General features: G+C 42.1%; 1 long non-coding RNA gene across 4 annotated transcripts in view; it reads right to left on the reverse strand.

Annotated features, from left to right (window-relative positions):
* Positions 1-25,669, reverse strand: part of LOC308611536 — a 185,325-nt gene that overhangs the window by 47,712 nt on the left and 111,944 nt on the right. The window contains exon 3 of one of the 4 annotated variants that reach the window (XR_014014950.1): positions 9,057-9,947. The exons of the other annotated variants lie outside the window; for them this stretch is intronic. This is a non-coding gene — a long non-coding RNA (uncharacterized lncRNA). Of the gene's footprint in view, positions 1-9,056; positions 9,948-25,669 lie in introns of those variants that run through there. 4 annotated transcript variants of the gene reach the window in all.

The following is a 25,669-nucleotide window of genomic DNA, read 5'->3' on the forward strand; positions in this document are numbered from 1 at the left end:
CATTTTGTACATAAGAAAGAGAAACATGAGAAACAGAGAGGTTAAGTAACTTGCCCAAAGTCACAAAGCTACAATTAAGTGGTGGGGCTGGGACAAATCAAGGCCATGTGGCTCCTGAGTTGATGTCTTTCCCAGCAACTCTCAGCCTGTCAGAACAGCATAGATAGCTCTGAAAGGATACACATCCAGGTATGAGTTAGGGAGGTGAGGAGTGAAGACTCCATTTTACTTTTACGCTTCCTATTGTTTAATAGTCTTCAATAAGAATGTATATTTTTTCACTTTGTTTTAAAACTTATCATACCGGGGCTTCCCTTGTGGCACAGTGGTTGAGAATCTGCCTGCTAATGCAGGGGACACGGGTTCGAGCCCTGGTCTGGGAGGATCCCACATGCCGCGGAGCAACTAGGCCTGTGAGCCACAACTACTGAGCCTGCGCGTCTGGAGCCTGTGCTCCCCAACAGGAGAGGCCGCGATAGTGAGAGGCCCGCGCACCGCGATGAAAAGTAGCCCCCGCTTGCCACAACTAGAGAAAGCCCTCGCACAGAAACGAAGACCCAACACAGCAAAAATAAATCAATTAATTAATTAAAAATTTTGTTAAAAAATTATGATACCATAAAATTGGCTCATTTTTGAGGTACACTTTTATAAATTATAGCACATGTATGGGTTCATGTAACCATCAGCACAGTCAGGATACAGAGCAGTTTCATTACACCCAAAAAAACTCCCCATTGCTCTCACTTTATAGTCACACACTCTCCTGGCCTCAAACCCCTAGCAACCACTGACCTACTCCCCATCACTATACGGATGACCCTTGAACAACATGGGTTTGAATGGCGCAGGTCCACTTATATAGGACTTTTTTTTCAATGGTAAATTCTACAGTACTACACGATCCAAGGTTGGTTGAATCTGCCAATGCAAAACCGTGGATGAGGAAGGCTAACTCTAAAGTCATATTCTGATTTTTGACTTGTGGGGGGTTGGCATTCCTAATTCCCATATTATTCAAGGGTCAACTGTAGTTCTGATTCCTTGAGAAAATCATGCTCTATGTAGTCTTTTGAGGTTAGCTTCTTTCACTCAGCATAGTGCCTTTGAGATTATCCAAGTTGTTATGTGCATCAAAAATTTGTTCTTTATACTGCTGAGTAGAATTCCATCACATGAATGCAGCAGTCTGTTTATTCACTTGCCCACTGAAGCCCACATTTAGGCTGTTTCTAGTTTAGGGTGATTATGAATAGAGCTACTCTAAGCATTTGTGTAGAGTTTTTATATCAACACGAATCTTCATCCCTCTTGGGCAAATACCTAGGAGTGTGCTTGCAGAGTCTTATGATAAGTATCTGTTTACCTTTATATGAAACTGTCAAGCCGTTTTCTAGTGTTGCTGTACAATTTTGCATTCTCACCAGCAATGGATGACAGTTCCTGTTGCTCTACATTCTCACCAGCATTTGGTATTTTTAATATTTTAATTTTAGCCATTCTCATAGGTGTGTAGTAAGAATATATCACTTAAATTGTTAAAAAAAGGAAAAGAATTGAACAACATTGGCAAGTATAAAACAAATAGGTTATCTCCTAAGCTGACGGTGAGAAGAAATACAAATAACTGTTTTGGAAAATTCCATTCATCCATTAAATATTTCTTGAGCACCCAATATATGTGTCTGCTGGTCTCCTCACAGGCATGTTTCAAAGCCTTAGGAATGTTCATGTACTTTATGAGTTTACTTTTCATTTTGTCATCCCTATTTTCTATTTACTTATAATACCCACAGTTTCTGTCACACAACACAAATGTAGTTTTAAAAAAGTAGAGATAAAAAAAGATAACATATTTAAATTAATTATTATTTATATTAATAATATGGCATTTGGGAAAACATCGTCCTCTAGAGTTACACAAGATAAAAGGAAGTCCAGATAGAGTGTACTCAGCTATAGAACTTTACCTGTTTGTTCCACCCTGAATCTACCTATGTCTTGTCATCTATCAAAAGCACCGTAACAGGTAGAAGAGTTAGTTTATTCCCTACAAATGCCTTGCGAATGCTTGGCAATGAGAAATTAATTAGAGAAGATATAAGGGCCAATTGATTTTCTGGCCGCCAACTGTCTACTTTGCGGATTATTTATGGAAGCCAGAAGATAGATAAAAGGCAAAGACGTGTGCCTGGGCTGGAAGGCAGCAAGGGGCTGCCCAGGAATTCAATTACAGTAATCCCTGCTGGCTCAGGACTTCCTTGCATCTTTGCCATGTCCTCCTCACCAAACCTGGGCCACCTGGGCCAAGAGACTGAGTGTAATGCATTAGCGTCCCAAAGACCTCTTTCTCCTGGTTTTGTATAGATTGTCAACATCTTCAGTAGTACAGAGAGAGATGTGAGAAAGTCCATTTTGAAAATAAAAATTCATATTACGAAAAGGCTGACCGGGCTTCCCTAGCGGCACAGTCTGCCTGCCGATGCAGGGGACACTGGTTCGTGCCCCGGTCCGGGAAGATCCCACATGCCGCGGAGCGGCTAGGCCCGTGAGCCATGGTCGCTGAGCCTGTGCTCTGCAACGGGAGAGGCCACAAGAGTGAGAGGCCCGCGTACCGCAAAAAAAAAAAAAAAAAAAAAAAAAGGCTGACCAACATGGCCCCAGACCGAAGGAAAAAAATCAAGAAAAGAAATTATTCTCAGAAATTACATTTACCCAAGTAAAGTATATTCAGGAAAAGACCTGCATGTCTCCCCAGGGTAGTCTCGTGTTGGTCCCTGACCCCAATTCTCCTAAACCAGGGGAAATTTAACTAATTGGTTAGAAATGCTTTTCATAATTCCTTTGTGTAGGGTCCTAATCACAGAGGCCTAGAATTGTAAGTTGGTTGAATATGTGATTTTATATTTTAGTTCAGATTTCATAGATGGGACACAGAGGCTTCGAGAAGGGGGCTGACAGCAACGTCAGAGCAGAACCACGACCAGAAGGAAAAGTTGTCAGATATCCGGTCTATAACATGGGTCAAACTTATTTACTTTCCATCACTGTCCTGCCTCTTCAAGGAGAGCTATTCACATGCATTGCTTTTGGAGATTCTTGCCATCACCTATGACAAATGGTGTTTATAATGACATTTCCTTGCAGAAATGCCCCTCAAGAAAGCAGAAGGAGCAGGAGAGGAAAATCTTCCAAATGCACGTGAAAAACCACTGCAAAGTAGTTGAGAAAAACATTTTTTCACTCAAGTAGGTTTTAAGCACAAATAGCTCATTCTTAATGAGATCCAGCTGATCCTAAACATTTTACAATTTCACTACATCATTTTCTAGCATTCCTGTCACCTGGATCAAGATGCATAATACAGCTACAAATTAAGTTCAATTCCTCAATTTTTAAAGGAGTGAAATTCAGCCACAATACTTCAGCTATCACTATTTATCCAAGAACTACTGGTATGGACTTGGCCTTCCATGTACTTTCTATGAGTAAGGATAGAAAGGACCCAAGAAAATGAAAGAGATTTCTGGAAGCAAAGGTAAGTAATGGATTTTCCATTTCCAGGGAGTTCATTCCTTAGGTATATAAGAATACATTTAAGTTATGACTACTCAAAATCCTATCTGATTTTTGTGTTATTATCCATATTTAAGGTCTGGAGCATCTAAAAATAGTATGTCTAACTGAGGTGACCTGTCCTAGCAGAGTGATTGCCAGTGCTGGTTAAATCCTCCTGGTTCAGCTGCCTCTCCTTAAGTATCTGAATGGATACTTTTATTTCAAGACTTTATAATAATCACAACTAATAATTATTAAGCCCTAACTAGATGTCAGGTGCTCTTTTAAGCAAATAACATGTACTAATTCATTTAACTCTCAAACAAACCTCTGAGGTGAGTACTACTGTTATCCCCATTTTAAAGCTGAAGAAACAGGCAAGTGAGGCTAAGATACAGGTGGTCAAAGTCACACGGCAGATAAAAGCTGGGAAATGAACCCACACTTGTGAAGAAACAAAACCTATTTACGAACAAGTTATGTAGAGTTTATTCAAGAGTTAATTTAAGTGCACATGGGAATAGATAAGGATATGCAGTAAATTACTAAGAATTAACGTGGATGACCATGGTCTGGGTTTATTGTTAACTCCACCTCACTACAAAAGCTATGAGCAAAAATTGATTAGAAGCAGATCTTTATCCTGGACCACACCCCTGTCTTGCTGCCTGGTGCTGAGTGTCCCTTCTGCTTCCAGTAGCTCCACGTCTCACACTCAGCCATGCTGCCCTTGTTTGGATCATTCGGTGCCTTTTTTCATAGCAAGTAAATATACTGCAAAGAGTTTTAACTCCTTTCTACTACTGCACCATTTCAGTCCTTAAATCAGAGAGCTTTCTTGCCTTAACTCTAAAAATTTCTTGTCCATGACACAAATGAACATATCTATGAAACAGAGACTCACAGACAGAGAACAGACTTGTGGTTGCCAAAGGGGAGTGGAGGTAGGGGAGGGAAGTATTGAGAGTTTAGGATTAGCAGGTACAAACTAGTATATACAGAATGGATAAACAACAAGGTCCTACTGTATAGCACAGGGAACTATATTCTATATCCTGTGATAGGGACTTCCCCGGTGGCACAGTGGTTAAGAATCCGCCTGGGGGATTCAATGCAGGGGACATGGGTTCGAGCCCTGGTCCAGGAAGATCCCACATGCCGCGGGGAAACTAAGCCCGTGCACCACAACTTCTGAGCCTGTGCTCTAGAGCCCGCGAGCCAGAACTACTGAGCCTGTGTGCCTAGAGCCTGTGCTCCACAACAAGCCACCACAATGAGAAGCCCATGCACCGCAACAAAGAGTAGCCCCTGCTCACCACAACTAGAGAAAGCCCGCACACAGCAACGAAGACTCAATGCAGCCAAAAATTTAAAAAAAACTAAATAAAATAAAATTTATTTTAAAAAATCCTGTGATAAACCATAATGGAAAAGAATAGATATATGTATAACTGAGTCACTGCTGTACAGCAGAAATTAACACAACATTGTAAGTCAACTACACTTAAATAAAATTTTAAAAATTAAAGATTTCCTGTGAATTTCTATTTCTCTAGCTATTTGTTGCTATCTTCACCAGCAATGAATGTGTAATTCCTTCCACTGGCATGCCCTCTGCAAATGCCTTCTGAGAAGCTGTGGATATCCTCTGAATTGTATAGGTCTCCCTGGCTTTGATAGCACTTAGATGGGCATCTATAGGGCTGCCCATAGATCAAGAGTTTTTTAAACTGGAATGTTCATATGAATCACCTGCAGATCACGTTAAAATGCAGACTCTGACTCAGTATTCTGGGGTAAGGCCTGAGATTCTGCATTTCTAACAGGTGATTTCTTCCAGGTGACATTTATGCTGCTTCAAAGACCACACTACAAGCAAGGACCTCACAGACTTTTCTCTTCTTTATCAGTTTCTTTTATCCCACTATTACTGCCCCAGTATCCTTCTTCCATCTCCTGCTTTAGCCGCAACAGCTGGGTTATAGTATTTTCACATGCAACAGATGTTGTCTCATCAGAGTTTTTTTTTCCTGTTTCTATGGTCACCAACATGTATGTTTCTCTGTTCCCCTAAGAATATAATTGACCAAATAATCTAGAAATTTTCTCAAGGTAGTAATTCAGGGCAACTGAGTGAGGGAAAACATCACCAGTATTACCCTTAGAAATATTTAATGCATAAATGGATAGGCTTTGAAGTTACCCTCTTCTTAGCTCATATTTATTCTCTTCTAGCAGCTGAAAGTCTAACTTAGGAGGAAATGGAAAAGAGATGAGGAGGGCTTTGCCCAAGAGAGCTTTCATCAGTAAAGTACCAAAGTAATTACTGCACCTGACAAATTTCTACTCCTTGTTTTAACCCAGTTTTAATAAAAGAAAGATTCAACAGTGGTTTATATTACCTGGCATTGCCTTTAATTTCATCAAGCTCCAATATGAAGACTTGCCACGTTTACACTAAACTGCTTTTTCTCCTGAAGTTCATTTGTGAAGGCAGCTGCTGGGGCTTTAATCAGCTTTTCTTCAATCTTTCATTTCTAACACACTGTGAGTGATAATGGCTCTCCCAGGCGCCCCCCTGCAAACTAGGCAAATTCTCCTTCACGTCACTCCCAGGTAGTCAGTGGTAGAGAAAGCATCTACTAATTAAGAACTGAAAGGCCATTTCAAATGATCTGGCTATGAAGACTTAGCATTTCACATTCACGGTGGGCCACATCCAAACGTAAGGTCCTCCGACCTGCTGGACCAGATTATATTTCTCCGAGCTTAGGAACAGCAGGCAAACTCTTGGCATTTCAGAAGTTCCGTTGAAATCTAGGGTAATAACATGCTGCTCATGTTTGAGAGCACAAAGCCCTTAGAATAACCTTGTCAGTATTAAGCAGATCACAGGAGTTCAAATCTCAATCATGGAGGCCCTACTGTGTCAAGGAGCACTTTGGAAAACCTTCACAATGTTTTACGCCGCCAGGATAATTCTTTTAGCATTGATACTACTTAAAAAGTTCCTTTCATGGGCTTCCCTGGTGGCGCAGTGGTTGGGAGTTCGCCTGCCGATGCAGAGGACGTGGGTTTGTGCCCCGGTCCGGGAGGATCCCACATGCTGCGGAGCGGCTGGGCCCGTGAGCCATGGCCGCTGAGCCTGCGCGTCCGGAGCCTGTGCTCCGCAACGGGAGAGGCCACAACAGTGAGAGGCCCGTGTATCGCAAAAAAAAAAAAAAAAGAAAGAAAGAAAACCTAAAGTCCAAGTCCGGCTGAATGACCACTACACATCTGGCAAACAAGAAGGAAACCACATGGAAACGGGCATACAATCTCGATATAAACGCCACCCCCAGCTCACCCCAGTGAGCCACAACCAGGAGAAAACTCAAAACCCGGAGCTTCTCCCCAAGAAGGAAAGAGTTTGAACCCCACATCGGACACCTCACCTTTTAGGACCTGCACCTGAGAGACGAGCCCCCAAAAGCCCTAACTTGGAAAACCAACAGGGCTCACATCTTCAGACGCAGAGCTGTAGCTATCTGAGAGCCAGCTCTTAAAGCGGCCCTGTGCTCAGATGTACCCGCCCCCGGGCCCAGCTCAGAGGCAGCCAATCAAGCCCTGATTTAACGTGAAGGAGGCTCACCTGCTTATATTAGTGTTGACCTGAGGGGCAGGCATCTAATTTAACACACACCTCTAGAAGCCTGCTGGAACAGTCTCCAGGGATGGAGACTGGTGGGGCCATCTTCGCACTCTCCCTTTGCTGTGCTCCAGAGCACCAGTATCTTCTCCCAGAAGGAGCTCTTTCCATGTGCCTGGTGCCCAGATCTCTGTGGCTGCCACTTGGGGCGGGGGATACCTGTTGACCACCTGGCTCTGGAGGCAAGTGGAGCTTGCATTCCTGGTCCCCTGGGGCTGTAAAAATCAGTGTCACCCAGAAAGGAGCTCATACCCCAATTTTTGCAGCTGATGCCAGAGTACACATCTCCATCACCTGCTCTGGCAGGCAGTGGCGCTTACACTTGTGGGTCTCACACAACCAAAGGAGAAAGAATTCTTCAGCAGCTACCACCCCCGGGGCACAGCAAGAGGCAACAGACCCAGAAGCCTATCTTTCTGTGAAGAAGACCTATTAGCTTATCATCATGGCTGTGGCCTGAGGGACAAGCTTCTAATTAAACACACATCTAGGGGTTGACTGTAATCCTTTTCAGAGGCCTTGGAGGGCAGGCACTGTCTTCATGCTCTCCCTCTGCTGCCCTCCAGAGAGCCGGTGTCTCCTGGAAGGAAGCTTTACACTTGGCTACTGCCTTGGTTTTTGTATCTGGCGCCCCAGTTTTTGCAGTTGCTGCCTAGGGGATGCCCCTTGATTGCCTGGCTCTGGTGGACAGGGGGACTTGCATTTGTGGATCCTACGGGATTGTAGCAAATCAGAGAGATGGTTCTTGGCAGGCTGCCAGCCCAGGGACTGAGCCGGAGGCAGACTGATGCACATACCCCAGTCATCTGTGAAGGAGGCTGCTTGGCTTATCCTGGAGCTCCAGCCTGAGGGGCAGGCTTCAGGTTCAGCACACATGTAGTGGATTACGGAGCTGCTCTCCGTAATTACGGAATGAGGAATGCAGGCTGTGGATGCCATCTGGGCACTCTCCCGCTGCCTCGTTCCAGTTCACCAGTATCTCCCAGAAAGAGCTTATATACTTGTTTGGAGCCCTGATTTTTGTGACTGCCAGGTCACCTGGCCAGCAGAGCTTACACTTATGGTCCTACAAAACATGTATCTGTGTACGTTTTCATACCTTAAAAAGCCACTGCCTGAGGGTCTGGCTTCTAAACAGCCTGAATCTAGGGGCTGAGATCCTCCCATTAGGGATGCTGACAGGTCTTGGCACATTCTCAATTACTGGGAGTTATTAAAAATGTAATGGGCTGCTTGCATAAGCACAAAGGTTTGAGAGACAAAAAAGCATTGGGGCAGGGTTGAACAACAAGCTTCATCTCCTACACAAGGCCACTCCTTCAAGGCTGAGAGAGGCGATTGTCTCATCTACTGTACAGAAACCAAAACAGAGGGTCAAGAAAATGAAGAAACAGAGGTGTATGTTCCAAATGAAAGAACAAGATAAAACCTCAGGAAAAAAAAAAAAGCCTTAATGAAATGGAGGTAATAGGAGAAGAACAACAGGATAAGCATCTCCAAATAAGGGGTGAAAGTGACAGTGGCCAGCTGATAAGAACCATCCTTCCTGACAATTTCCTCTTTATCCCCATCTGGAATGTGGGTAGTCAATGTCCTGGGAGAGAACTGGACCTGGGACAGGATTATAAGGGAGGATCCTGGGACAATGAAAAACACCGATCAAACTTCTACTTCTTTGAGACCAGCTTGAGGTATCATCTGGTCTGCTTTCCTGGGGGCTCTCTGGCTTCCACAAAGGAGAGCCAGGTGTGTCATAAGGCGGAGTGGAGGGGAGTTTTATAACGATAAAGGAGTCACTCCAACAAGAGGATATAACATATGTAAATATATATGCACCCAACACAGAAGCACTTAAATATATAAAGCAAACATTAACAGACCTAAAGAGAGAAACAGACAGCAATACCATAGTAGGGAATTTTAAAACCCCACTTACATCAATGGATAGATCATTCACACAGAAAATCGATAAGGGAACATCAGCCTTAAATGACACATTAGACCAAATGAACTTAAGAGGTATATATAGAAAATTCCATACAAAAGCAACACAAATACACACTCTTCTCAAGTACACATGAAACATTTTCCAGGATAGAGAATATGTTAGGCCAAAAAACAAGTCTTTTTTAATTTATTTATTTTATTTTATTTTATTTATTTATTTATTTTTGGCTGTGTTGGGTCTTCGTTTCTGTGCGAGGGCTTTCTCTAGTTGCGGCGAGCAGGGCCCACTCTTCATCGCGGTGCACAGGCCTCTCACTGTCGCGGCCCCTCTTGTTGCAGAGCACAGGCTCCAGACACGCAGGCTCGGTAGTTGTGGCTCACGGGCCTAGTTGCTCCGCGGCATGTGGGATCTTCCCAGAGCAGGGCTCGAACCCGTGTCCCCTGCATTGGCAGGCAGATTCTCAACCACTGTGCCACCAGGGAAGCCCCCCCAAAAACAAGTCTTAATAAATTTAAGAGGACTGGAATCATATCAAGTACCTTTTTTCCAGGTACAATGGTATGAAACCAAAATTAATTACATGAAGGAAGCTGGAAAATTCAAAACTATGTGGCGATTAAACAACATGCTACTAAAACACCAATGGGTCGGGGCTCCGGCTCCGCCTCCCGCTTCAGCTCCAGCTCCTGCTCAGCCCAAAGAGCCTCCACCGGCCTCTGCTTTAGGAAAATCAGCCCCTCCTTAAGCTTCAGCCTGCAAGGGACCAGAAGACCATAAAGGTTTAGGAATAAAAATGAAACCCAACACCCACAGGAATAAAAGTCTCAATGTCCATCCAGTCATAAAACCCAGTGGAGGTGCTGGGGAAACTGCCCAAAGGAGACAGCATTACAGACAGAAAAGAGAAGGACAACTAAAAAATCCACCTACTGGGAAACGCTTGTAAAAATCGGCTCTTTTTAGAGTTGCGAAAACTAGCCTAGTGCTAGTGAGAGAGGAGGCCACCAGCTGAGATGTCGGGCAAGTGCTACCAGACTCCAGCAGTCCACAGGTCTCTCCCCCAACACCCGCAGCAGGCAAGGTGCTTCTCCTCCCTCCTGCTTGGCCTGACTGAACCCCGTTTCTCTCAACGGTCATTTTGGGGGGTTGATTACAAAGCACACGTCATGGATTCTAGATTTTTAAACGTTAAAAACTTTCCCCTAAGAGAGAACAACAGACCTTAAAGATGATCTCTTGTCACTCTTTTGATTTAATCATATATACCTTTTGACATTTCTCAAGAAAGAGCCTACAGACCAGATATTGTGTCAGGCCTATCTTTCCACGTAGCGTCGAATTGGATTCAATCAGCAGCCGAGTTTGTCATCCTAACAACATCCTGTGGAGTTAGAAGCTCACAATTACAAAGTGCTTCCACATCAGTGATATCGTTTGCTTCTCACAGTAAACCTTAAGGAAGGGAAGGGAGGTAATGTTACCCCCACTTTACAGATCAGTAAATTGAGACCTACTGCCACTTTGTCTGGCTTATTGGACGAGACAGCAGCTTCCTTGGAAGGCACAGAGGGACTGACTCTGAGGGGGGTGCATAGGAAAGTTTCAGGTCGTGGCAGCAACGTGTCTCTGCAAAACAGGATCCTGAAAAGGGGGTTTTCGGGTAAGGATGTGGTAATGAAATACTAGAGCGGGAAGACAAACACGACTTAGGTCACGCTGTTGCCTACGGAGAGCTCTGGGTGAATGGCTTCCTTCCCTAACTCTCTGCTTTCTCAGTCCTATCCATTCTTCAAAGCCAAACCCAAGTCCCACAGATCCAGGAGCCGTTCTTGAGTATCTAGCACAGAGAAACCATAATAACGACACCTTAAGATTTCCATGTGCCTTAGCTCCTTACATCATGATAAGCTTTCGAGGTAGGCTTCGTAGTCCGTTTTACAAATGAGGAAAGTGAAGCTCAGAGGGGTTCAGTAACTTTTCAAGCTGACACAGCTAATAAGCAGCAAAGTCTGGATTTCAAACTCCATCACATCACAGCGGCCTCACCTTCCTGTACATGTATCACACCTTGTATATTGCCTGCCCACGTGTCCCTTAGTTCATCAGCCTTTTGTTGTAAGTTCTTTGAGGGCAGAGAGCAAGCCTTATACTTCTTTGTAACCACCCCCTCCCGTACTTAGCAGAGCCCCATGTACACAGTAGGTTCTCAAGAAGCATCATATGTTAAATATCTATTTGGTAGGAACAGTAGTTACGGGATTTTTTTGGTACTCTGAATGTCAGGGTCTCTGCTGTATATAATTAAAACAAGAGTGAACATGGGAAGAAAAGAAGAAAACAACCAATGGGTCAAAGAAGAAATCAAGAGAGAAATTTAAAAATACCTCGAGACAAACAAAAATGGAAATATGCCAAAATTTGGGGGATGCAGTAAAAGCAGTTGTAAGAGAGAAGTTCATAACAATAAATACCTACCTCAAGAAACTTTACACTTCAAGGAAGTAGAAAAAGAAGAACAAATGAAGCTCAAAGTTAGTAGAAGTAAGGAAATCACAAAGATTACAGCAGAAACAGAGACCAAAAAGACAATACAGAAGTTCAGTGAAACTTAGAGCTGGTTCTTTGAAACGATAAACAAAATTGACAAGTCTTTAGCTAGAGTTACCAAGAAAAAAAGGGAGGACTCAAATAAATAAAACAGAAGTAGAAGAGGAAATATCACAAATGGTACAACATAAATACAAAGGATCATAAGAGACTACTATGAAAAATTATACACCAAGAAATTGGACAACCTAGAAGAAATAAAAATTCCCAGAAATATACAACTATGAAGAGAGAATCATGATTAAGTAGAAAATAGGAACAGACCAATTACTAGTAAGAAGACTGAATCAGTAATCTAAAAGGAGGTCAACATCATGAGTCATCAGGGAAAGGCAAATCAAAACCACAATGTGATATCACTTCACACCTGTTAGGATGGCTATTATCAACAAGCCAAGAAATAACAAGTATTGGTGAGGATGTGGAGAAAAGGGAACCCTTGTGCACTGTTGGTAAGAATATAGACTGGTGCAGCCACTGTGGAAAACATTATGGAGGTTCTGCAAAAAATGAAAACTATAACTACCATATGAGCCAGTAATTCTACATCTGGGTATTTATCCAAAGAAAACAAAAACACTAACTCAAAAGTACATATGCACCCCCATATTCACTACAGCATTATTTTACAATAGCCAAGATATGGAAACAACAGAAGTGTCTATCAATGGATGAATGAATGAAGAATTTTATATACATTATATATACACACACACACATACACACACGATGGAATATTACTCAGCCATAAAAAGAATGAAATCTTGGGCTTCCCTGGTGGTGAAGTGGTTGAGAGTCTGCCTGCCGATGCAGGGGACATGGGTTCGTGCCCCGGTCCGGGAAGATCCCACATGCCGCAGAGCGCCTGGGCCCGTGGGCCACGGCTGCTGGGCCTGTGCATCCGGAGCCTGTGGTCTGCAACGGGAGAGGCCACAACGGTGAGAGGCCCCCGTACCACAAAAAAAAAAAAAAAAAAATCTTGCCATTTGCAACAACATGGGTGGGCAGCATGATGCTAAGTGAAATAAGTCAGAAAGAGAATGACAAATACCATTTGACCTCTCTTATATGTGGACCCTAAAACAAACAAACAAAACACAAAACAAGCTCAGATACAGGAAACAGATTAGTGATTGCCAGAGGCAGGGGGTGGGGTGGTAGGAGAAATGAGTGAAGGGAGTACACATTTATTTTTAAATGTTTTTACATTTAAGCAAAGAATCTGTGTTACAGGTCTATGACATAACTTCATTAAAGGAAAGGGGGGAAATTTATCTGAAAATGAGTAGACATTATAAGACTGAGGACTAAAGGAACTATATGAATAAGCACTCTTCTCTTGTTAATAAAGTGGTTTCCCTCACTTCTCAATTCTGATACCCTTATACACGTGTACTGGGTTTGAGCAAGTAATCAAAGAGATGATGAATAATGGTTAAAAAAAAAAAGAAGAGACAAATTTTTTAAAAATAAAATACTGTTAATTCTGGGGAGGTTTATTAATAAAAAATAATGTTTAAAGGGGGCAATGTTGCTCATTCTGGTTCTGAATGAGTCCTCCCTCTCTATAAAAAGCAACACACTTTGTGACTATATAGTGATTGCTCCCTGCCCCCAGGTGCCAGGGTTGGGGGCTGCAGGATTCAGGGCACTGCAGGCCTTTTCTTCTTTGTCACACAGCCTCTCTTGCATCTTCTCTTCCCTCAGTTTCCATTACCTCTCTCTTTCCTGGTTATCTTCACTTTTCTCTAACTGCTCTTTCTCAGGTCCTCTGCCGGCCCCTGGTCTGTTTCCCCAGAGCTTTGTCCTTCACTCTCCCATTGTGCAGATTCCCCAAGGGACATCTTCTAAACCCAAGACGCCCATGTCGTCCACCCTGTATGTTGAAGACCCCTACTTACATCTTCAGGCTGCCCTCTCTGCTGAGCTCCAGAACTGGACCCCAAATATATTTAATCACAGGTGTTTATAAAGTTTCTACTATGTATGACATAACTGGGTAGAGGATATCTCTACCTGTTTAGATAATTCAAATTTGACATATTAGAAACTGAACAGATCATCTTCTCTGTTTCTGAATGGCATCAACAATCACCCAAGCCAGAGAGGGAAAGAGAGAGAGAGAGAGAGAGAGAGAAGGAAGGAGAAGGAGGGAGATGGAGGGAGGGAGGAAGGGAGGAAAGAAGGAAGGAGGAAGGAGAGGAGGGAGGGAGTGAAGAAGGAAGGGGAAAGGGGGAGGGAGGGAGGGAAAGAAAGGAAGCAAGCTCAGTGCTCAGCCTAGTTCGTGGTCAAGAAGTTACAAAGTTTATACTGCGGAAGTATAAGTCAGTAATTGAAATGCAATTGAGATATGGCATCCGTGATGTCTATGGAATAAAAACACTCAAAAGTACCTAATTCCAAAAATGCTAGGACATTTCTAACATAGAAGTGTATTTTATATGTTCTCATAGGACTGCTTTAAGGATTGTGGCTAACTTAAGTCTTCTATACCAGGAAGCTGACCAGATTCCCCAAGGAAATGCCTTGGACCTCCACACCCAAAGCACTGGGTTCAGAGCACTGCACACTAAAGAAATGACTCCCACCAAATGCTCATTCCTGACCAGGCAAAAAATAACTCTCCCTATTCCTGAGGTCTGATAGCAGGTGTTTCAGTGAAATGCCAAAGAATGAGCCAGGAAAGAGACACATCATATTCAAAAAAGCCTGTGCCAGCAAGGAGAGCGGGGGCAGGAGATGGCAGTAAACTGGGGACTTAGAGGAACAAAGAACACAGAGACAGAGCAGGTGTGGTAGGGAGATGCTTTCCTGAGATCCGTGACCTTCCTTTGACCACACACATCAGAGAACTGTTCAGATGAGGTCAAGAAACTCAACAGTTGGTATTCAACGTACCAACTTGGCCAAATGCATCTGTCAGTGTGACCTGAATTGCCTTGGGTTTCACCTATTTGTGGGCGTAAATAGAGTTCGAGAAATGGTATCAAGCAAACATTTCCTGGTTTATAGTTCTGTCTTGTTGTAGCATTTTGGTCCCTAAGTACACACACACTGAGCATCCTCAGAGGTGTTTGCATGGGTTTCAAAAACATGTTCCATTTGTTCTTCCACTTTGGCAGCCACTGGAATGTCAGGTGTCAGCTAAGGTATCCGAGGATGGCTCTGTCACACTGACACTGCTGTGTGCCCTCCATGAAAGAGCCATATTTTCTAGTCTGCCAGGAAACCTGGAAGAGTGGTTCACACCCTGAAGATGGCAGGACAGCCCTGTGTGCCTTTCACTCTCCTTAGGGCCGTGCTCCATGTAGAAACACAGAGATGCTCCTCTTTCCTTGGGACACAAACCTAGTGCAAGGGGCTGAACAGAGGAATAATACCTTCTTGCCTCCTTCATTTCTCCATCTCTGCATCCAAGTATTTGAATCAAAATTATTCCAAAATTCAAACTATTTTGTGAAATGCTTATATGTCATGTTGGGCCTGATACTTATAAAGTGGATAAAAGGTCTCTTCTAAGAGCTTCAGGGTTGAGAGAGAGCACCAGAATGGTAAGTCAGCTATAGACGCAGCGACTACGTTTTCAAGGTTTAGTGGACAGTTCCTATTTCAAGTAGTCTGCTCTATAAATACACTTGTCTTCAGACAATGTGAAAATAAAATGACTGGAATACTGTGGAGCAAGGAGTACAGTAAGGCGCAGCAGGGTTTCATGAATTAACTATGCAGTAAGGACCTAGAGGTTTTTTTAACCATTTTTCTTTTCCTTTCCATATATGAAAATAAATTGCTAAAGAAGATGAACCTCTGGGACTTCCCTGGTGGCACAGTGTTTAAGAATCCACCTGCCAATGCAGGGTACATGGGCTCGAGCCCTGGTCCGGGAAGATCCCACATGCCACGGAGCAACTAAGCCCGTGTGTCATAACTGCTGAGCTTGTACTCTAGAGCCCGCGAGCCACAACTACTGAGCCTGCGTGCTGCAACTAATGAAGCCCGCACGCCTAGAGCCTGTGCTCTGCAACAAGAGAAGCCACCACAATGAGAAGCCCGTGTACCACAATGAAGAGTAGCCCCCACTCGCCGCAACTAAAGAAAAGCCCGCACGCAGCAATGGAAACCCAACGCAGCCAAAGATAAACAAACATTTTTTAAAAATCAAAAATAAATGTGAAAATGTTTTCTTTTGCTCTAATAGTAAAATAATGCATTTTCTCAATCTGCTGTTGTTCTTTTTAAAAAGTTGGTTTTGCTACTCTTTTTTTTTTTTTTTTTTACAAATAGAAGTTTCAAATTTTATGTAGTCTGAACAGTTGGTCTTTTGTTTTATGATTTCTTAAAAGGATTTTAAGCTTAGGAAGTCATCCTTGGTTTTAAATTCACAGATCTAATACCTTGTTTGAGCAGGCATTTGGAAAAGATGTTTTAAAAATATTTAACTTTTTAATATATCTGGGATTTATTTTGTTATACACTATGAAAGATGGGTCTAAATTAATTTTATTTCCCTTAAATTCCTACCCAGTTATTCCTGCACAAGTTAATGAATAGTTCTTCCTTTCTGGTGATGTCACTTTTGTTTCCTAGCCAATTCTTGTATGGAAAAAAATCAATTCTGGACTGTCTAGTGTGTGTTCTATATCTTTATATTTTTCCTTCTTTCTGTAGTGTCTTATTTTAATTATCATAGCCTTATTTTTTTTCACCATAGAGTGTTTATTTTCCATATAAAAGGGCAGAAGCTAACATGTGAACAAAAGGGTAAAAAGCGTGGAGCTCGTGTGGGAGACCATGACAGGTGACTTGAGGCTGAGGGTGGTGAAGGCTGGTCCAGGGGGAGAATTGGAGGTTGGGATGAAGAGATGGGGTCAGATCCAGGCCCTGTCCTTCAGGCAGACCATGAGACATGTTGATGCCAAAATTTATGGGATATAGCAAAAGCAGTTTTAAAAGAGACTTCTCACAAAAAATGCTTACTGGTCTTGGAGAGTTTCCCAGAGAGGCATGGGGTGAGGGATGGTGACGACTGCTGTTCACCCTGGGGACAGAGTCAACTGGCGGCAGCCACCGTTGGCGCTCTCCCCACCATGTGGACACTGGTGCTGGTGGGCACCACTCCCTCCAGCTCAGCTTTATGCTGTACTTAAATATCTAGTGTGGCTGCCGTTCATATTCTTCATTCAAAAATTTCTTTGATAAACTTATCAATTTTTTCTTCCTGAGAACATCAGAATCTAGTCAGATTCTCCAAATTTTCTTAGAATATTTATTGGACTTTGTAAATCATTATGAGGGTTGTCATGAGTTTGTGTATTATTTATGTATGAATTTACACCCATTTTCAATCAACTTTTGATGTTAGTGACGACAGAACACAGATTAGAGTCAATGAATTAGTCTAAAATAGTAACAAAGACATTTTATCTCAGTTGCCTCCTTCACTTGAGCAATTCATAGCCAAATTAAATTTAATCCCCTTTCATTTTTGCACCTAAATGTCTGGTGGAGACGTAATGCAACAATCAAGGATCCAGTGACTGGCCTCAGGGTGCAGAATAAAAGACACAATGATCAACATTGTCAGTGAATGGACTTGGAAACACTTGAAGGGTAATTCACGTTTCAACTTTTAACTTTCATTTGAATTCGTCAGTATTTCAAATGGAAACCCATGATCCCCTTCTGCAAGAATTTTCACCTTGGGTGTTTACAATTCTTTTCTCTTATTTCCTTTGCCCTCTTCATGCTTGTGGTATCTGTACAGCAAGTTCTCCTGGCCCTAATTCTTAGTACTCTTGAAACTCTCCTGACAGCAGAAAGCAGTGATCAGACAGGTTGAATGATTCAATGGAAATTTAATCGGATCTCATTTTAGCTACGTGTAAGAAGCAACCTGCTGTGAACTAGAATTGTAATGCTGGAAGTTATCTGATTCCTACAGGCCTCTCTTCCTTCTCTGCCCTGGTCAATGACTGCTAAAGGAAGTTAAAGCATGTAAAACATGATAAACATTGATTTCTTGCCTTGGCCATTGAACTGGACATCTTGCCTTCTTGCAGGTAAAACTGAAGAGGAGTATGATAGATTCTAAATTTTATTTATAAGGGTGAAGCTTTTAAATGTATTCACTTAAGTTGCTTCTTGAGGCAGTAATGTCCTATTTCCTTTACATTAGACTTCCAGCTTTGAACGCAGTTTATAAAGCAAAACAAGATGAAACAAAAACCTAGACAAAGCAACCTCTGTCAGTAGAACACTTTAACAAAGACTGATGACCTGAAGAAAAGGGTTGACAAGATGCGATTGGTCAGTTCACTGCTCTGAAGGAGAGGCATCCTTTATTTGTGGCTGCCTAGGGAAGGCCAGTTACAACGCAGAAAAGCTAAGAAATGGTAGGAGAAAGTGGAGAAACAAACAGGAAAAGAGTGAAAAACTGCACATAAGAAAAATGGAAGGTATAGAAGAAACAGCAACTTTTACAGTTGATTGTGCCACAGTTCAAGAAGAGTATAGCGACCACTGTTACATTGTTGGCCCCCCGTGATCTCCCAGTATTTGCCTCTGTGTAGTCCTCTTTCTTAGAACCTGAGTTGGGAGTATGACTTATTTTAATTAACTGGAAGTGGCAGAGTCATGCTCTATCAGTTCTTGTTCCAAGCCTTAAGAAGTTCTGCTTTTGTTCTCTTCAGAGCCATGATCTGCTTTATAAGAATTCGGTTAGCCTGCTACAGCTATGTGGAGAGGCTGTCAGAAAAGCCACATAAGAGGGAGAGGCCCTGAGAGACAAGCCTGGCCATCCCAGTGTCTCAGTCAAGCCCAGGCCCCTGCTGACCTGCCAGCTGGATGAATCCACGTGAGTAGCCATCAGTAAGATCAACAGAAGGGTCACCCAGCCAGGCCCAACCCAGATTGCAGAATTATGAGCAAATAAAATGTTCATTGTTTTAAGCCACTAATTTGTGGGGTGGTTTGTTATACAGCAAAATATAGCTCCTGGCATGTTAAAATGAAGTCAGTGATCAAGACGCAGTGACTCTACTCTCTGAGACAGTATTGTGTGGACTGAAGATGCACGTCTGGGACCAAAGCAAGCTTGGTTCAAATCCTTACTTTTTCACTTTTTAGCGCTTATGGCCTTGGGCAAGTTATTTAATCTTTCTGGGGCTCAGTCTTGTTATCTGTGAGTGAGAGAACTATTTCTTCTCTCACAAGATAGTTAAGAAATGAAATGAGTGAAAGTTTGGGGCACAAATTAAGTACCCACCAAATCTTATATTATTTGTTATATTCCATTTCCTTCCTGTCGTTCCCTCACCCCCTGAGGGGATAAAAGTGATCCAAACTACATTAACTCTTTAGGGTAGCCCCGTGACCTGCTAAAGGCAGTTCTGTCATAGGTCAGTTTTGCACTGCATATGTACATTTGGCAAACAATTCTTGTGTTTTTATGAAAAAGAGGTAAACTCCTAAAATACAGGTGATGGATTTTTAAAATGATAGCAGGTTTGTGGGGCACTGCTGGAGACAATGCACATTTGTGTCCATGTCCCAGACCGCCTACACCTGCTCCTCTGCAGTATCACAGCTGTTTATTAGACTAAGCTGGGGTCACCAAAGGATATTGAAGTTACATTCAGCTTATTTTATTGCAGAAGGCATGAAGGCACATGCTGTATTTCCAGTTGGTTTTCACAAAAATGCATTACTATCTCAATGGTTTGTGAAGTTCACTTAGGCAAAAATTGCAGATTTCGAGGTGGTACTGCATAAACTTTGGTGTTTGTTGAGTCCTTGTCTTCATACTGGAAAGAAGCAAGTCCTATATTGAGTGACTAAATTAGGTGCAGACACCAAGAGAAAACACACACATGCACACACATGAAAGAAAGGATTAAGGAAAAAAGAAATAAACCTGCTCTGGCCTCAGTTTCCAATTTGTAAAATGAGAAGGCCAGACTAGAAGGTTCTCCAAGGTCACTTCCAGCTCTGAGTTTTAGCAGACATCTCAAATTCTGTGCATTTATTAGCCCTTTGTGAGATGAAAAACACAGGTTGTTCTCCAGCAAAACTTTAATTGCAGAGCTTTAATTAGAAAAAAATCAAAATACTCTTTCAGATTATGCTTTTTTAATTTTAGTTTTAATTGTGTTTTTATTGTTTCCATATTATTTTAAAAGAGAGATGAAAGCTGCAGTTTGACAAATTGCTACATCCGTCTGCTTGCCGTACAACTGCCCTAGCAAGTTAACTTAAAACAACTTTCTAAAATGTACTTTTAATGAGAAACTTAGACCCCTGAAATTTGTATAAAACATTTTTTTCCTTCAGACTTCTTATAGGGCTGTAGAGTTTCCATACCTCAGTGCCAAGGGCATGGCAGAGGAATTTCGCTCAGCTTAGTAATTACCTTGTGTTAGTCTAGCTCAAAGTTGTTTTTCTCTTAATGGCTTAAGAGAGCCATTCAAATGCTTTGATTCTAGTAATACAAGTTTTAATGGGCAAGGCAGGTGAATGCCCATGTAATGTTTAGCCTATTAAACTGGCCATATCCAAAGCTTATGCAGAGTAAATTCTTACTAGGCACTCTGAATAAGGGCAGATCAACGTGGACAAAAGCTTGAGAAAATAAGAGAGCTAAAGTAAGTCTGCGAATGTCCTTCCTCTCTCCAACTAAGATCCCGATTATAGTGGACATTTATTTTTGCCTTCTTTCATGGTGAGGGGAGAAGAGCTCCCCAAAGTCTCCCTGTGTGCTTCCAGAATGTTGATTCACCCGCAGGCTTCACAGTGGACCATGTATATGAGACCACGGTTTCTCAGACTATCTGTGGTGAAGGACCAGTTTGCTTCATCTCCCACACCCCCATCCACTGTGGACTGGTACTTGTATAAAATATAGTAAAAATGAATCACTGGAAAAATGACACACGAACTATGACATACAAAATATAAGCCTCAGTTTTTATTATGAAATTTAATGACTCTCTCAAATTGCAGTACAAGTTTCTAACCATCCTCAGTTTCTATACTTACCTTTTTTTTTTAACATCTTTATTGGAGTATAATTGCTTTACAATGGCGTGTTAGTTTCTGCTGTATAACAAAGTGAATCAGCTATACATATACATATATCCCCATATCTCCTGCCTCTGGCATCTCCCTCCCACCCTCCCTATCCCAACCCTCTAGGTGGCCGCAAAGCACCGAGTCGATCTCCCTGTGCTATGCGGCTGTTTCCCACTAGCTATCTGTTTTACATTTGGTGGTGTATATATGTCCATGCCACTCTCTCACTTCATTCCAGCTTACCCTTCCCCCTCCCCGTGTCCTCAAGTCCATTCTCTGTGTCTTTATTCCTGTCCTGCCCCTAGGTTCTTCAGAACCATTTTTGTTTGTTTAGATTCCATATCTATGTGTTAGCATATGGTAATTGTTTTTCTGACTTACTTCACTCCGTATGACAGACTCTAGGTCCACCCACCTCACTACAAAGAACTCAATTTCGTTTATTTTTATGGCTGATTGTCTAAACTTATCTTGTTGTAGATGGTAACAAACATGTGGAAACAGGCATTGGTCCACGGACCACACTTTGAGTAGCACTGACCTAGACTAGGCCAGTAGTATTCTCTGGTTCCCAGTAATTATTTCATGGGTGTTCTTATGACCTGAGCTGGTCCCAGTCACTTGAATGTTGGGACTTTGGTTGAGAAACTGGGACAACAATTCTGTTTTTCCTGGCTGGATGCCACCTTGGGACTATAAGAGAAGTGGCTTGAGAATGAGTCAACACCAAGAAAGCAGAACCAAGAGGTAGCAAGTCAGAAACTGAATCTGCTCCTGTGTTATAGAGAAATAGAAGCCAATAAATTAAAAATTTTGCTCAAGCTAGAATTCATTAGGTTTTCTATCATCTGCAAGAGAAAGAGTCCTATGTCATATAATTTGCATGTTTCCCCCTAACTCTCAGTCACCCTGCCAGTCATCTTTCCAAAACAGAGATCTGGGAATGCCATTCTTCTGGTTATGAAAACCTTAGCTTCCCACTCCCTTGGTCCAGAGTTCAGGCTTCTTAAACTGTCATTCAAAGTCATTCACAGTTGAGTCCCCTTCTTTCTCAGCCTCATTTTTTTGGCTACTCTCATCCTCAGACACATGCCCAATGCTTTAGTGTGACCACACATGCACTTTTATATATGTAATAGGTTTGCTCATGTTCACTTTGGCTGGATTGCACTTTCTCTTCCCACACCCTCCTCTGATTTTCTAAGAATAGGAACTTGAGAACATAAGGTGTTCATTACTTTTAAATGTTAAGCATTATGCATCACCATCATTCCTGCTGACTCAAGGGCTAATTTTGAGAGTGTTGGCAGGAGGGCAAATTGATGCACCCAGACATTTGACAAAAACTGCATTTAGACTCCAAAGCTGTCATTTCACAGGGAGTCTGATATGGTTATATTACCCAAATCTCAGAAAACAACAAACTTAGACAAAGTGTGACTTTAAGTTATTGCAAAAATGAATAAGCAAGAAATGAAAACATATGTCTGCAGCAAAATGTGTACACAGATGTTCCTAGCAGCTTTATTCAAAATAGCTGAAAGTGGAAACAAACCAAATGTTCATCAGCTGATCAGTGTATAAACAAAATGTGGTATATCCATAAAATGAAATATTTCTTGCCATGCAAAGAAGTGAAGTGCTGATACATGGAACAACATGGACTAACCTTGAAAACATTATGCTAAGTGAAAGAAGCCAGATATAAAAGGCCACATATTGTATAATTCCATTTATATGCATGTCTGGAATTGACAAATCTATAGAGAAAGTCGATTTGTGGTAAGCTAGGGCTGGGGAGAGTGATGAGATTGAAGGGTGAAGGCTAGGGGGAACAGAGTTTCTTTTCTAGAGTGATGAAAATGTTCCCAAATTGATTGTAGTGATGGATGCACAACATTGTGAATATACTAACAGTCATTGAACTGTACACTTTTAATGGGTGAATTATATGGTATGTGAATTATGCCTCAACAACGTGTTTTTTTAAGAAAAAGAGTTTATAGGAGCTTTATTCATAGGTGCCAAAACTGGGAAGCAAGAAGATGTCTAAGGTGAATGGATAAATCAACTGTGGTACATCCAGACAACTGAATAGTATTTATTCAGCACTGAAAAAATGAGCTATTAAGCCATGAAAATACATGCAGGAACCTTAAATGCATATCACTAAGTGAAAGAAGCCAATCTGAAAAGGCTACCTACACACTGTATCATTTCAACTATATGACATTCTGGAAAAGGCAAAACACTGGAGACAGTAAAAAGATTGGTGGTTGCCAGGGGTTAGGGTGGAGGATGCAGTGAAGAGGCAGAGCACAGAGGATTTCCAGGGCAGTGAAACTACTCTGTGTGATACTACAATGGTGGAGACATGTCACTATACACTTGTCTAACTCACGTAAACTATGGGCTCTGGGTGATAATGATGTGTCCATGTAGGTATGATTGTAACAAATGTCCCACTCTGGTGCTGCATTTTTTTTTTAATTTCCTTCCTCCCTCCTTCCCTCCCTCCCTCCCTTCTTTCCTTTCCTTTCCTTTCCTTTCCTTTCCTTTCCTTCCTTTCTGCTGTGTTGGGTCTTCTTTGCTGCGCTCAGGCTTTCTCTAGTTGCAGTAAGCGGGGGCTACCCTTCGTTGCGGTGCATGGGCTTCTCATTGCAGTGGCTTCTCTTGTTGCAGAGCACGGGCTCTAGGTGTGTGGGCTCCAGTAGTTATGGCTTGCGGGCTCAGTAGTTGTGGCTCACAGGCTCTAGAGCACTGCCTCAGTAGTTGTGGTGCACAGGCTTAGCTGCTCCGTGGCATGTAGGGTCTTCTTGGTCCAGGGATCGAACCCATGTCCCCTGCATTGGCAGGCGTAACCACTGCACCACCAGGGAAGTCCTGGTGCTGGATGTTGATAGTGGGAGAGGTTGTGTGTGTGTGTGGAGGGGTGTTGGGGGGGGTCAGATGGCATATGGAAGCTCTGTGTTTTCTGCTCAGTTTTGTTGTGAACCTTAAACTGCTCTAAAAATTAAAGTCTAAAGAAAGAAGCAAAGGAGGGTGAGGAGGAAGGGGGTGAGGAACAGGAAGAGGGCCAGGGCAAGGACGGAGAGGAGGAGGAGGTGACCTCACAAGGCCCATCTCAGTTGGCACCACGTCTGAAATTTTCCCTGCCTCTCTCTCATCTCCCTCCTGGCGGAAGAATTAATTGCTCTTTCATCTGTATTTTCATTGTGTTCTTATTCCTACTTCTTTTATAGTTCATATCACTTTATTATACTTGTTTGCAGGCCTTACTTACTGAACTATGACCTGCCTGAGGGCAGAGGCAATGCCTTATTTTCTTGATATTTCTACTAGAAATACTACATGGTAGAGTTCAATGAAAGTGTGGTGTGTGTATGAACGAAAAACATCTTAAAGCGGCAGTGCTCAGTTCAGTTTTAAAGGATTCTACTCTAGAATCTGTTGTTCTTCAGGCTCTTTGGTAACCTAAAAAAAGCTCCCTCTACGTGGCTCATCCCTGGGACCGTGGCCAGGATGTGAGCGAGAGCACTGAGGACATGTGACAATCCTAGACGAACGACTTATCCCTACTGAGTCTCCTCCAATAGGCAGCGTACTATTCTAGTAGAGCTTTTGGAAAATACTCTTTCTTGGGGATAATCTAACCATGTGCAGCCTGAAATCTGGAACCAGACTTCTGTGTAGTGATGAAGGTCAACTGGGAAGATGTGATTGGGCGGAGAGGAGAAGCTCTCACTCTACTGAAAGCCACCACTGCCACCTCAGGATGGCTGCCTGAAATGCTCTGGTGAGAGCTTTATTACAAGGCTTTGGGGTTAGATATATGTAAAATGTGTGACATGTGTTCCTGGGAGGGATGACATTTTAAGCTTTTATTATTCATTTATACCTTACTGAGATTCATATGTAATAGAGTTCTTGAAAGTAGGTTTTAAGAGGGCAATAGAGAACACTTACCAAGATACTGGTGCTAAGAATGAAAAGGAAAAGGTACCTAAGAGGTGATAGGATGCCAAAAATAGCTTTTCTTTACTTCCCAAATTTGGCCTCACTTAATGGATAAAGTGAATATTCTCAATCACATAACCACTTTAATTTTAGTACCAGGGCATACTTTTTAAGAAGTCACTTATTTATATTGCTTAAAATAGTAGCATTGAGAATGTGGGGAATTTAGTAGGCAGGGCTCTACTACTTACTTGCTGAACCAAAGCTAAGGAAGTTTCTTCCCATCTCTGAACTTCAGTTTTATTTACTGATAAAATGGGCACAATAATACCTGTACTGTTTACATCACAGGATGTTTGTGAAAATGCACTGAGATCGCTGAAAGCAAAATGTTTTATAAATTAGACAAATAAATTTATAATTTATCATTGATGTTAGTCTAGGAAGGATAAGTGCTGTGAACTTCTGCTACTAAATACCAATGGAGTTTATTTGTGGTTGGTACAAAAAGAAAAAAAAAAGCAAAGAAAAGTGCTGTACATTTAGTCCTTTGTTTCTTTCAATTTTGAAGGAGCTCTACCAGGTTCTGAAAAGGAATCTTATTAACAGTTTGGGAAAAGCCTTTTTTATTGAAACTTCTTGTAAGTTTTACACGCAAGGCACACACATGTATGTAAGAATATCTAGCCAACATGTGCCCTTTTAAAAGAGAAAAGCTCTTCTATAACCATCTTCTCCAAGGATCGTTAATTTGTATCAGAAAATTGGAGAGGCATGCAGGGATACCTGCCTAAGGAGCATAAAATGTCTGAGCAGTTATCACCCATAGCATCTGTCCCTTCTCT

Source organism: Mesoplodon bidens, assembly GCF_964165515.1.
Source record: "Mesoplodon bidens genome assembly, contig: HAP1_SCAFFOLD_231, whole genome shotgun sequence".
NCBI classification, from domain to species: domain Eukaryota; kingdom Metazoa; phylum Chordata; class Mammalia; order Artiodactyla; family Ziphiidae; genus Mesoplodon; species Mesoplodon bidens.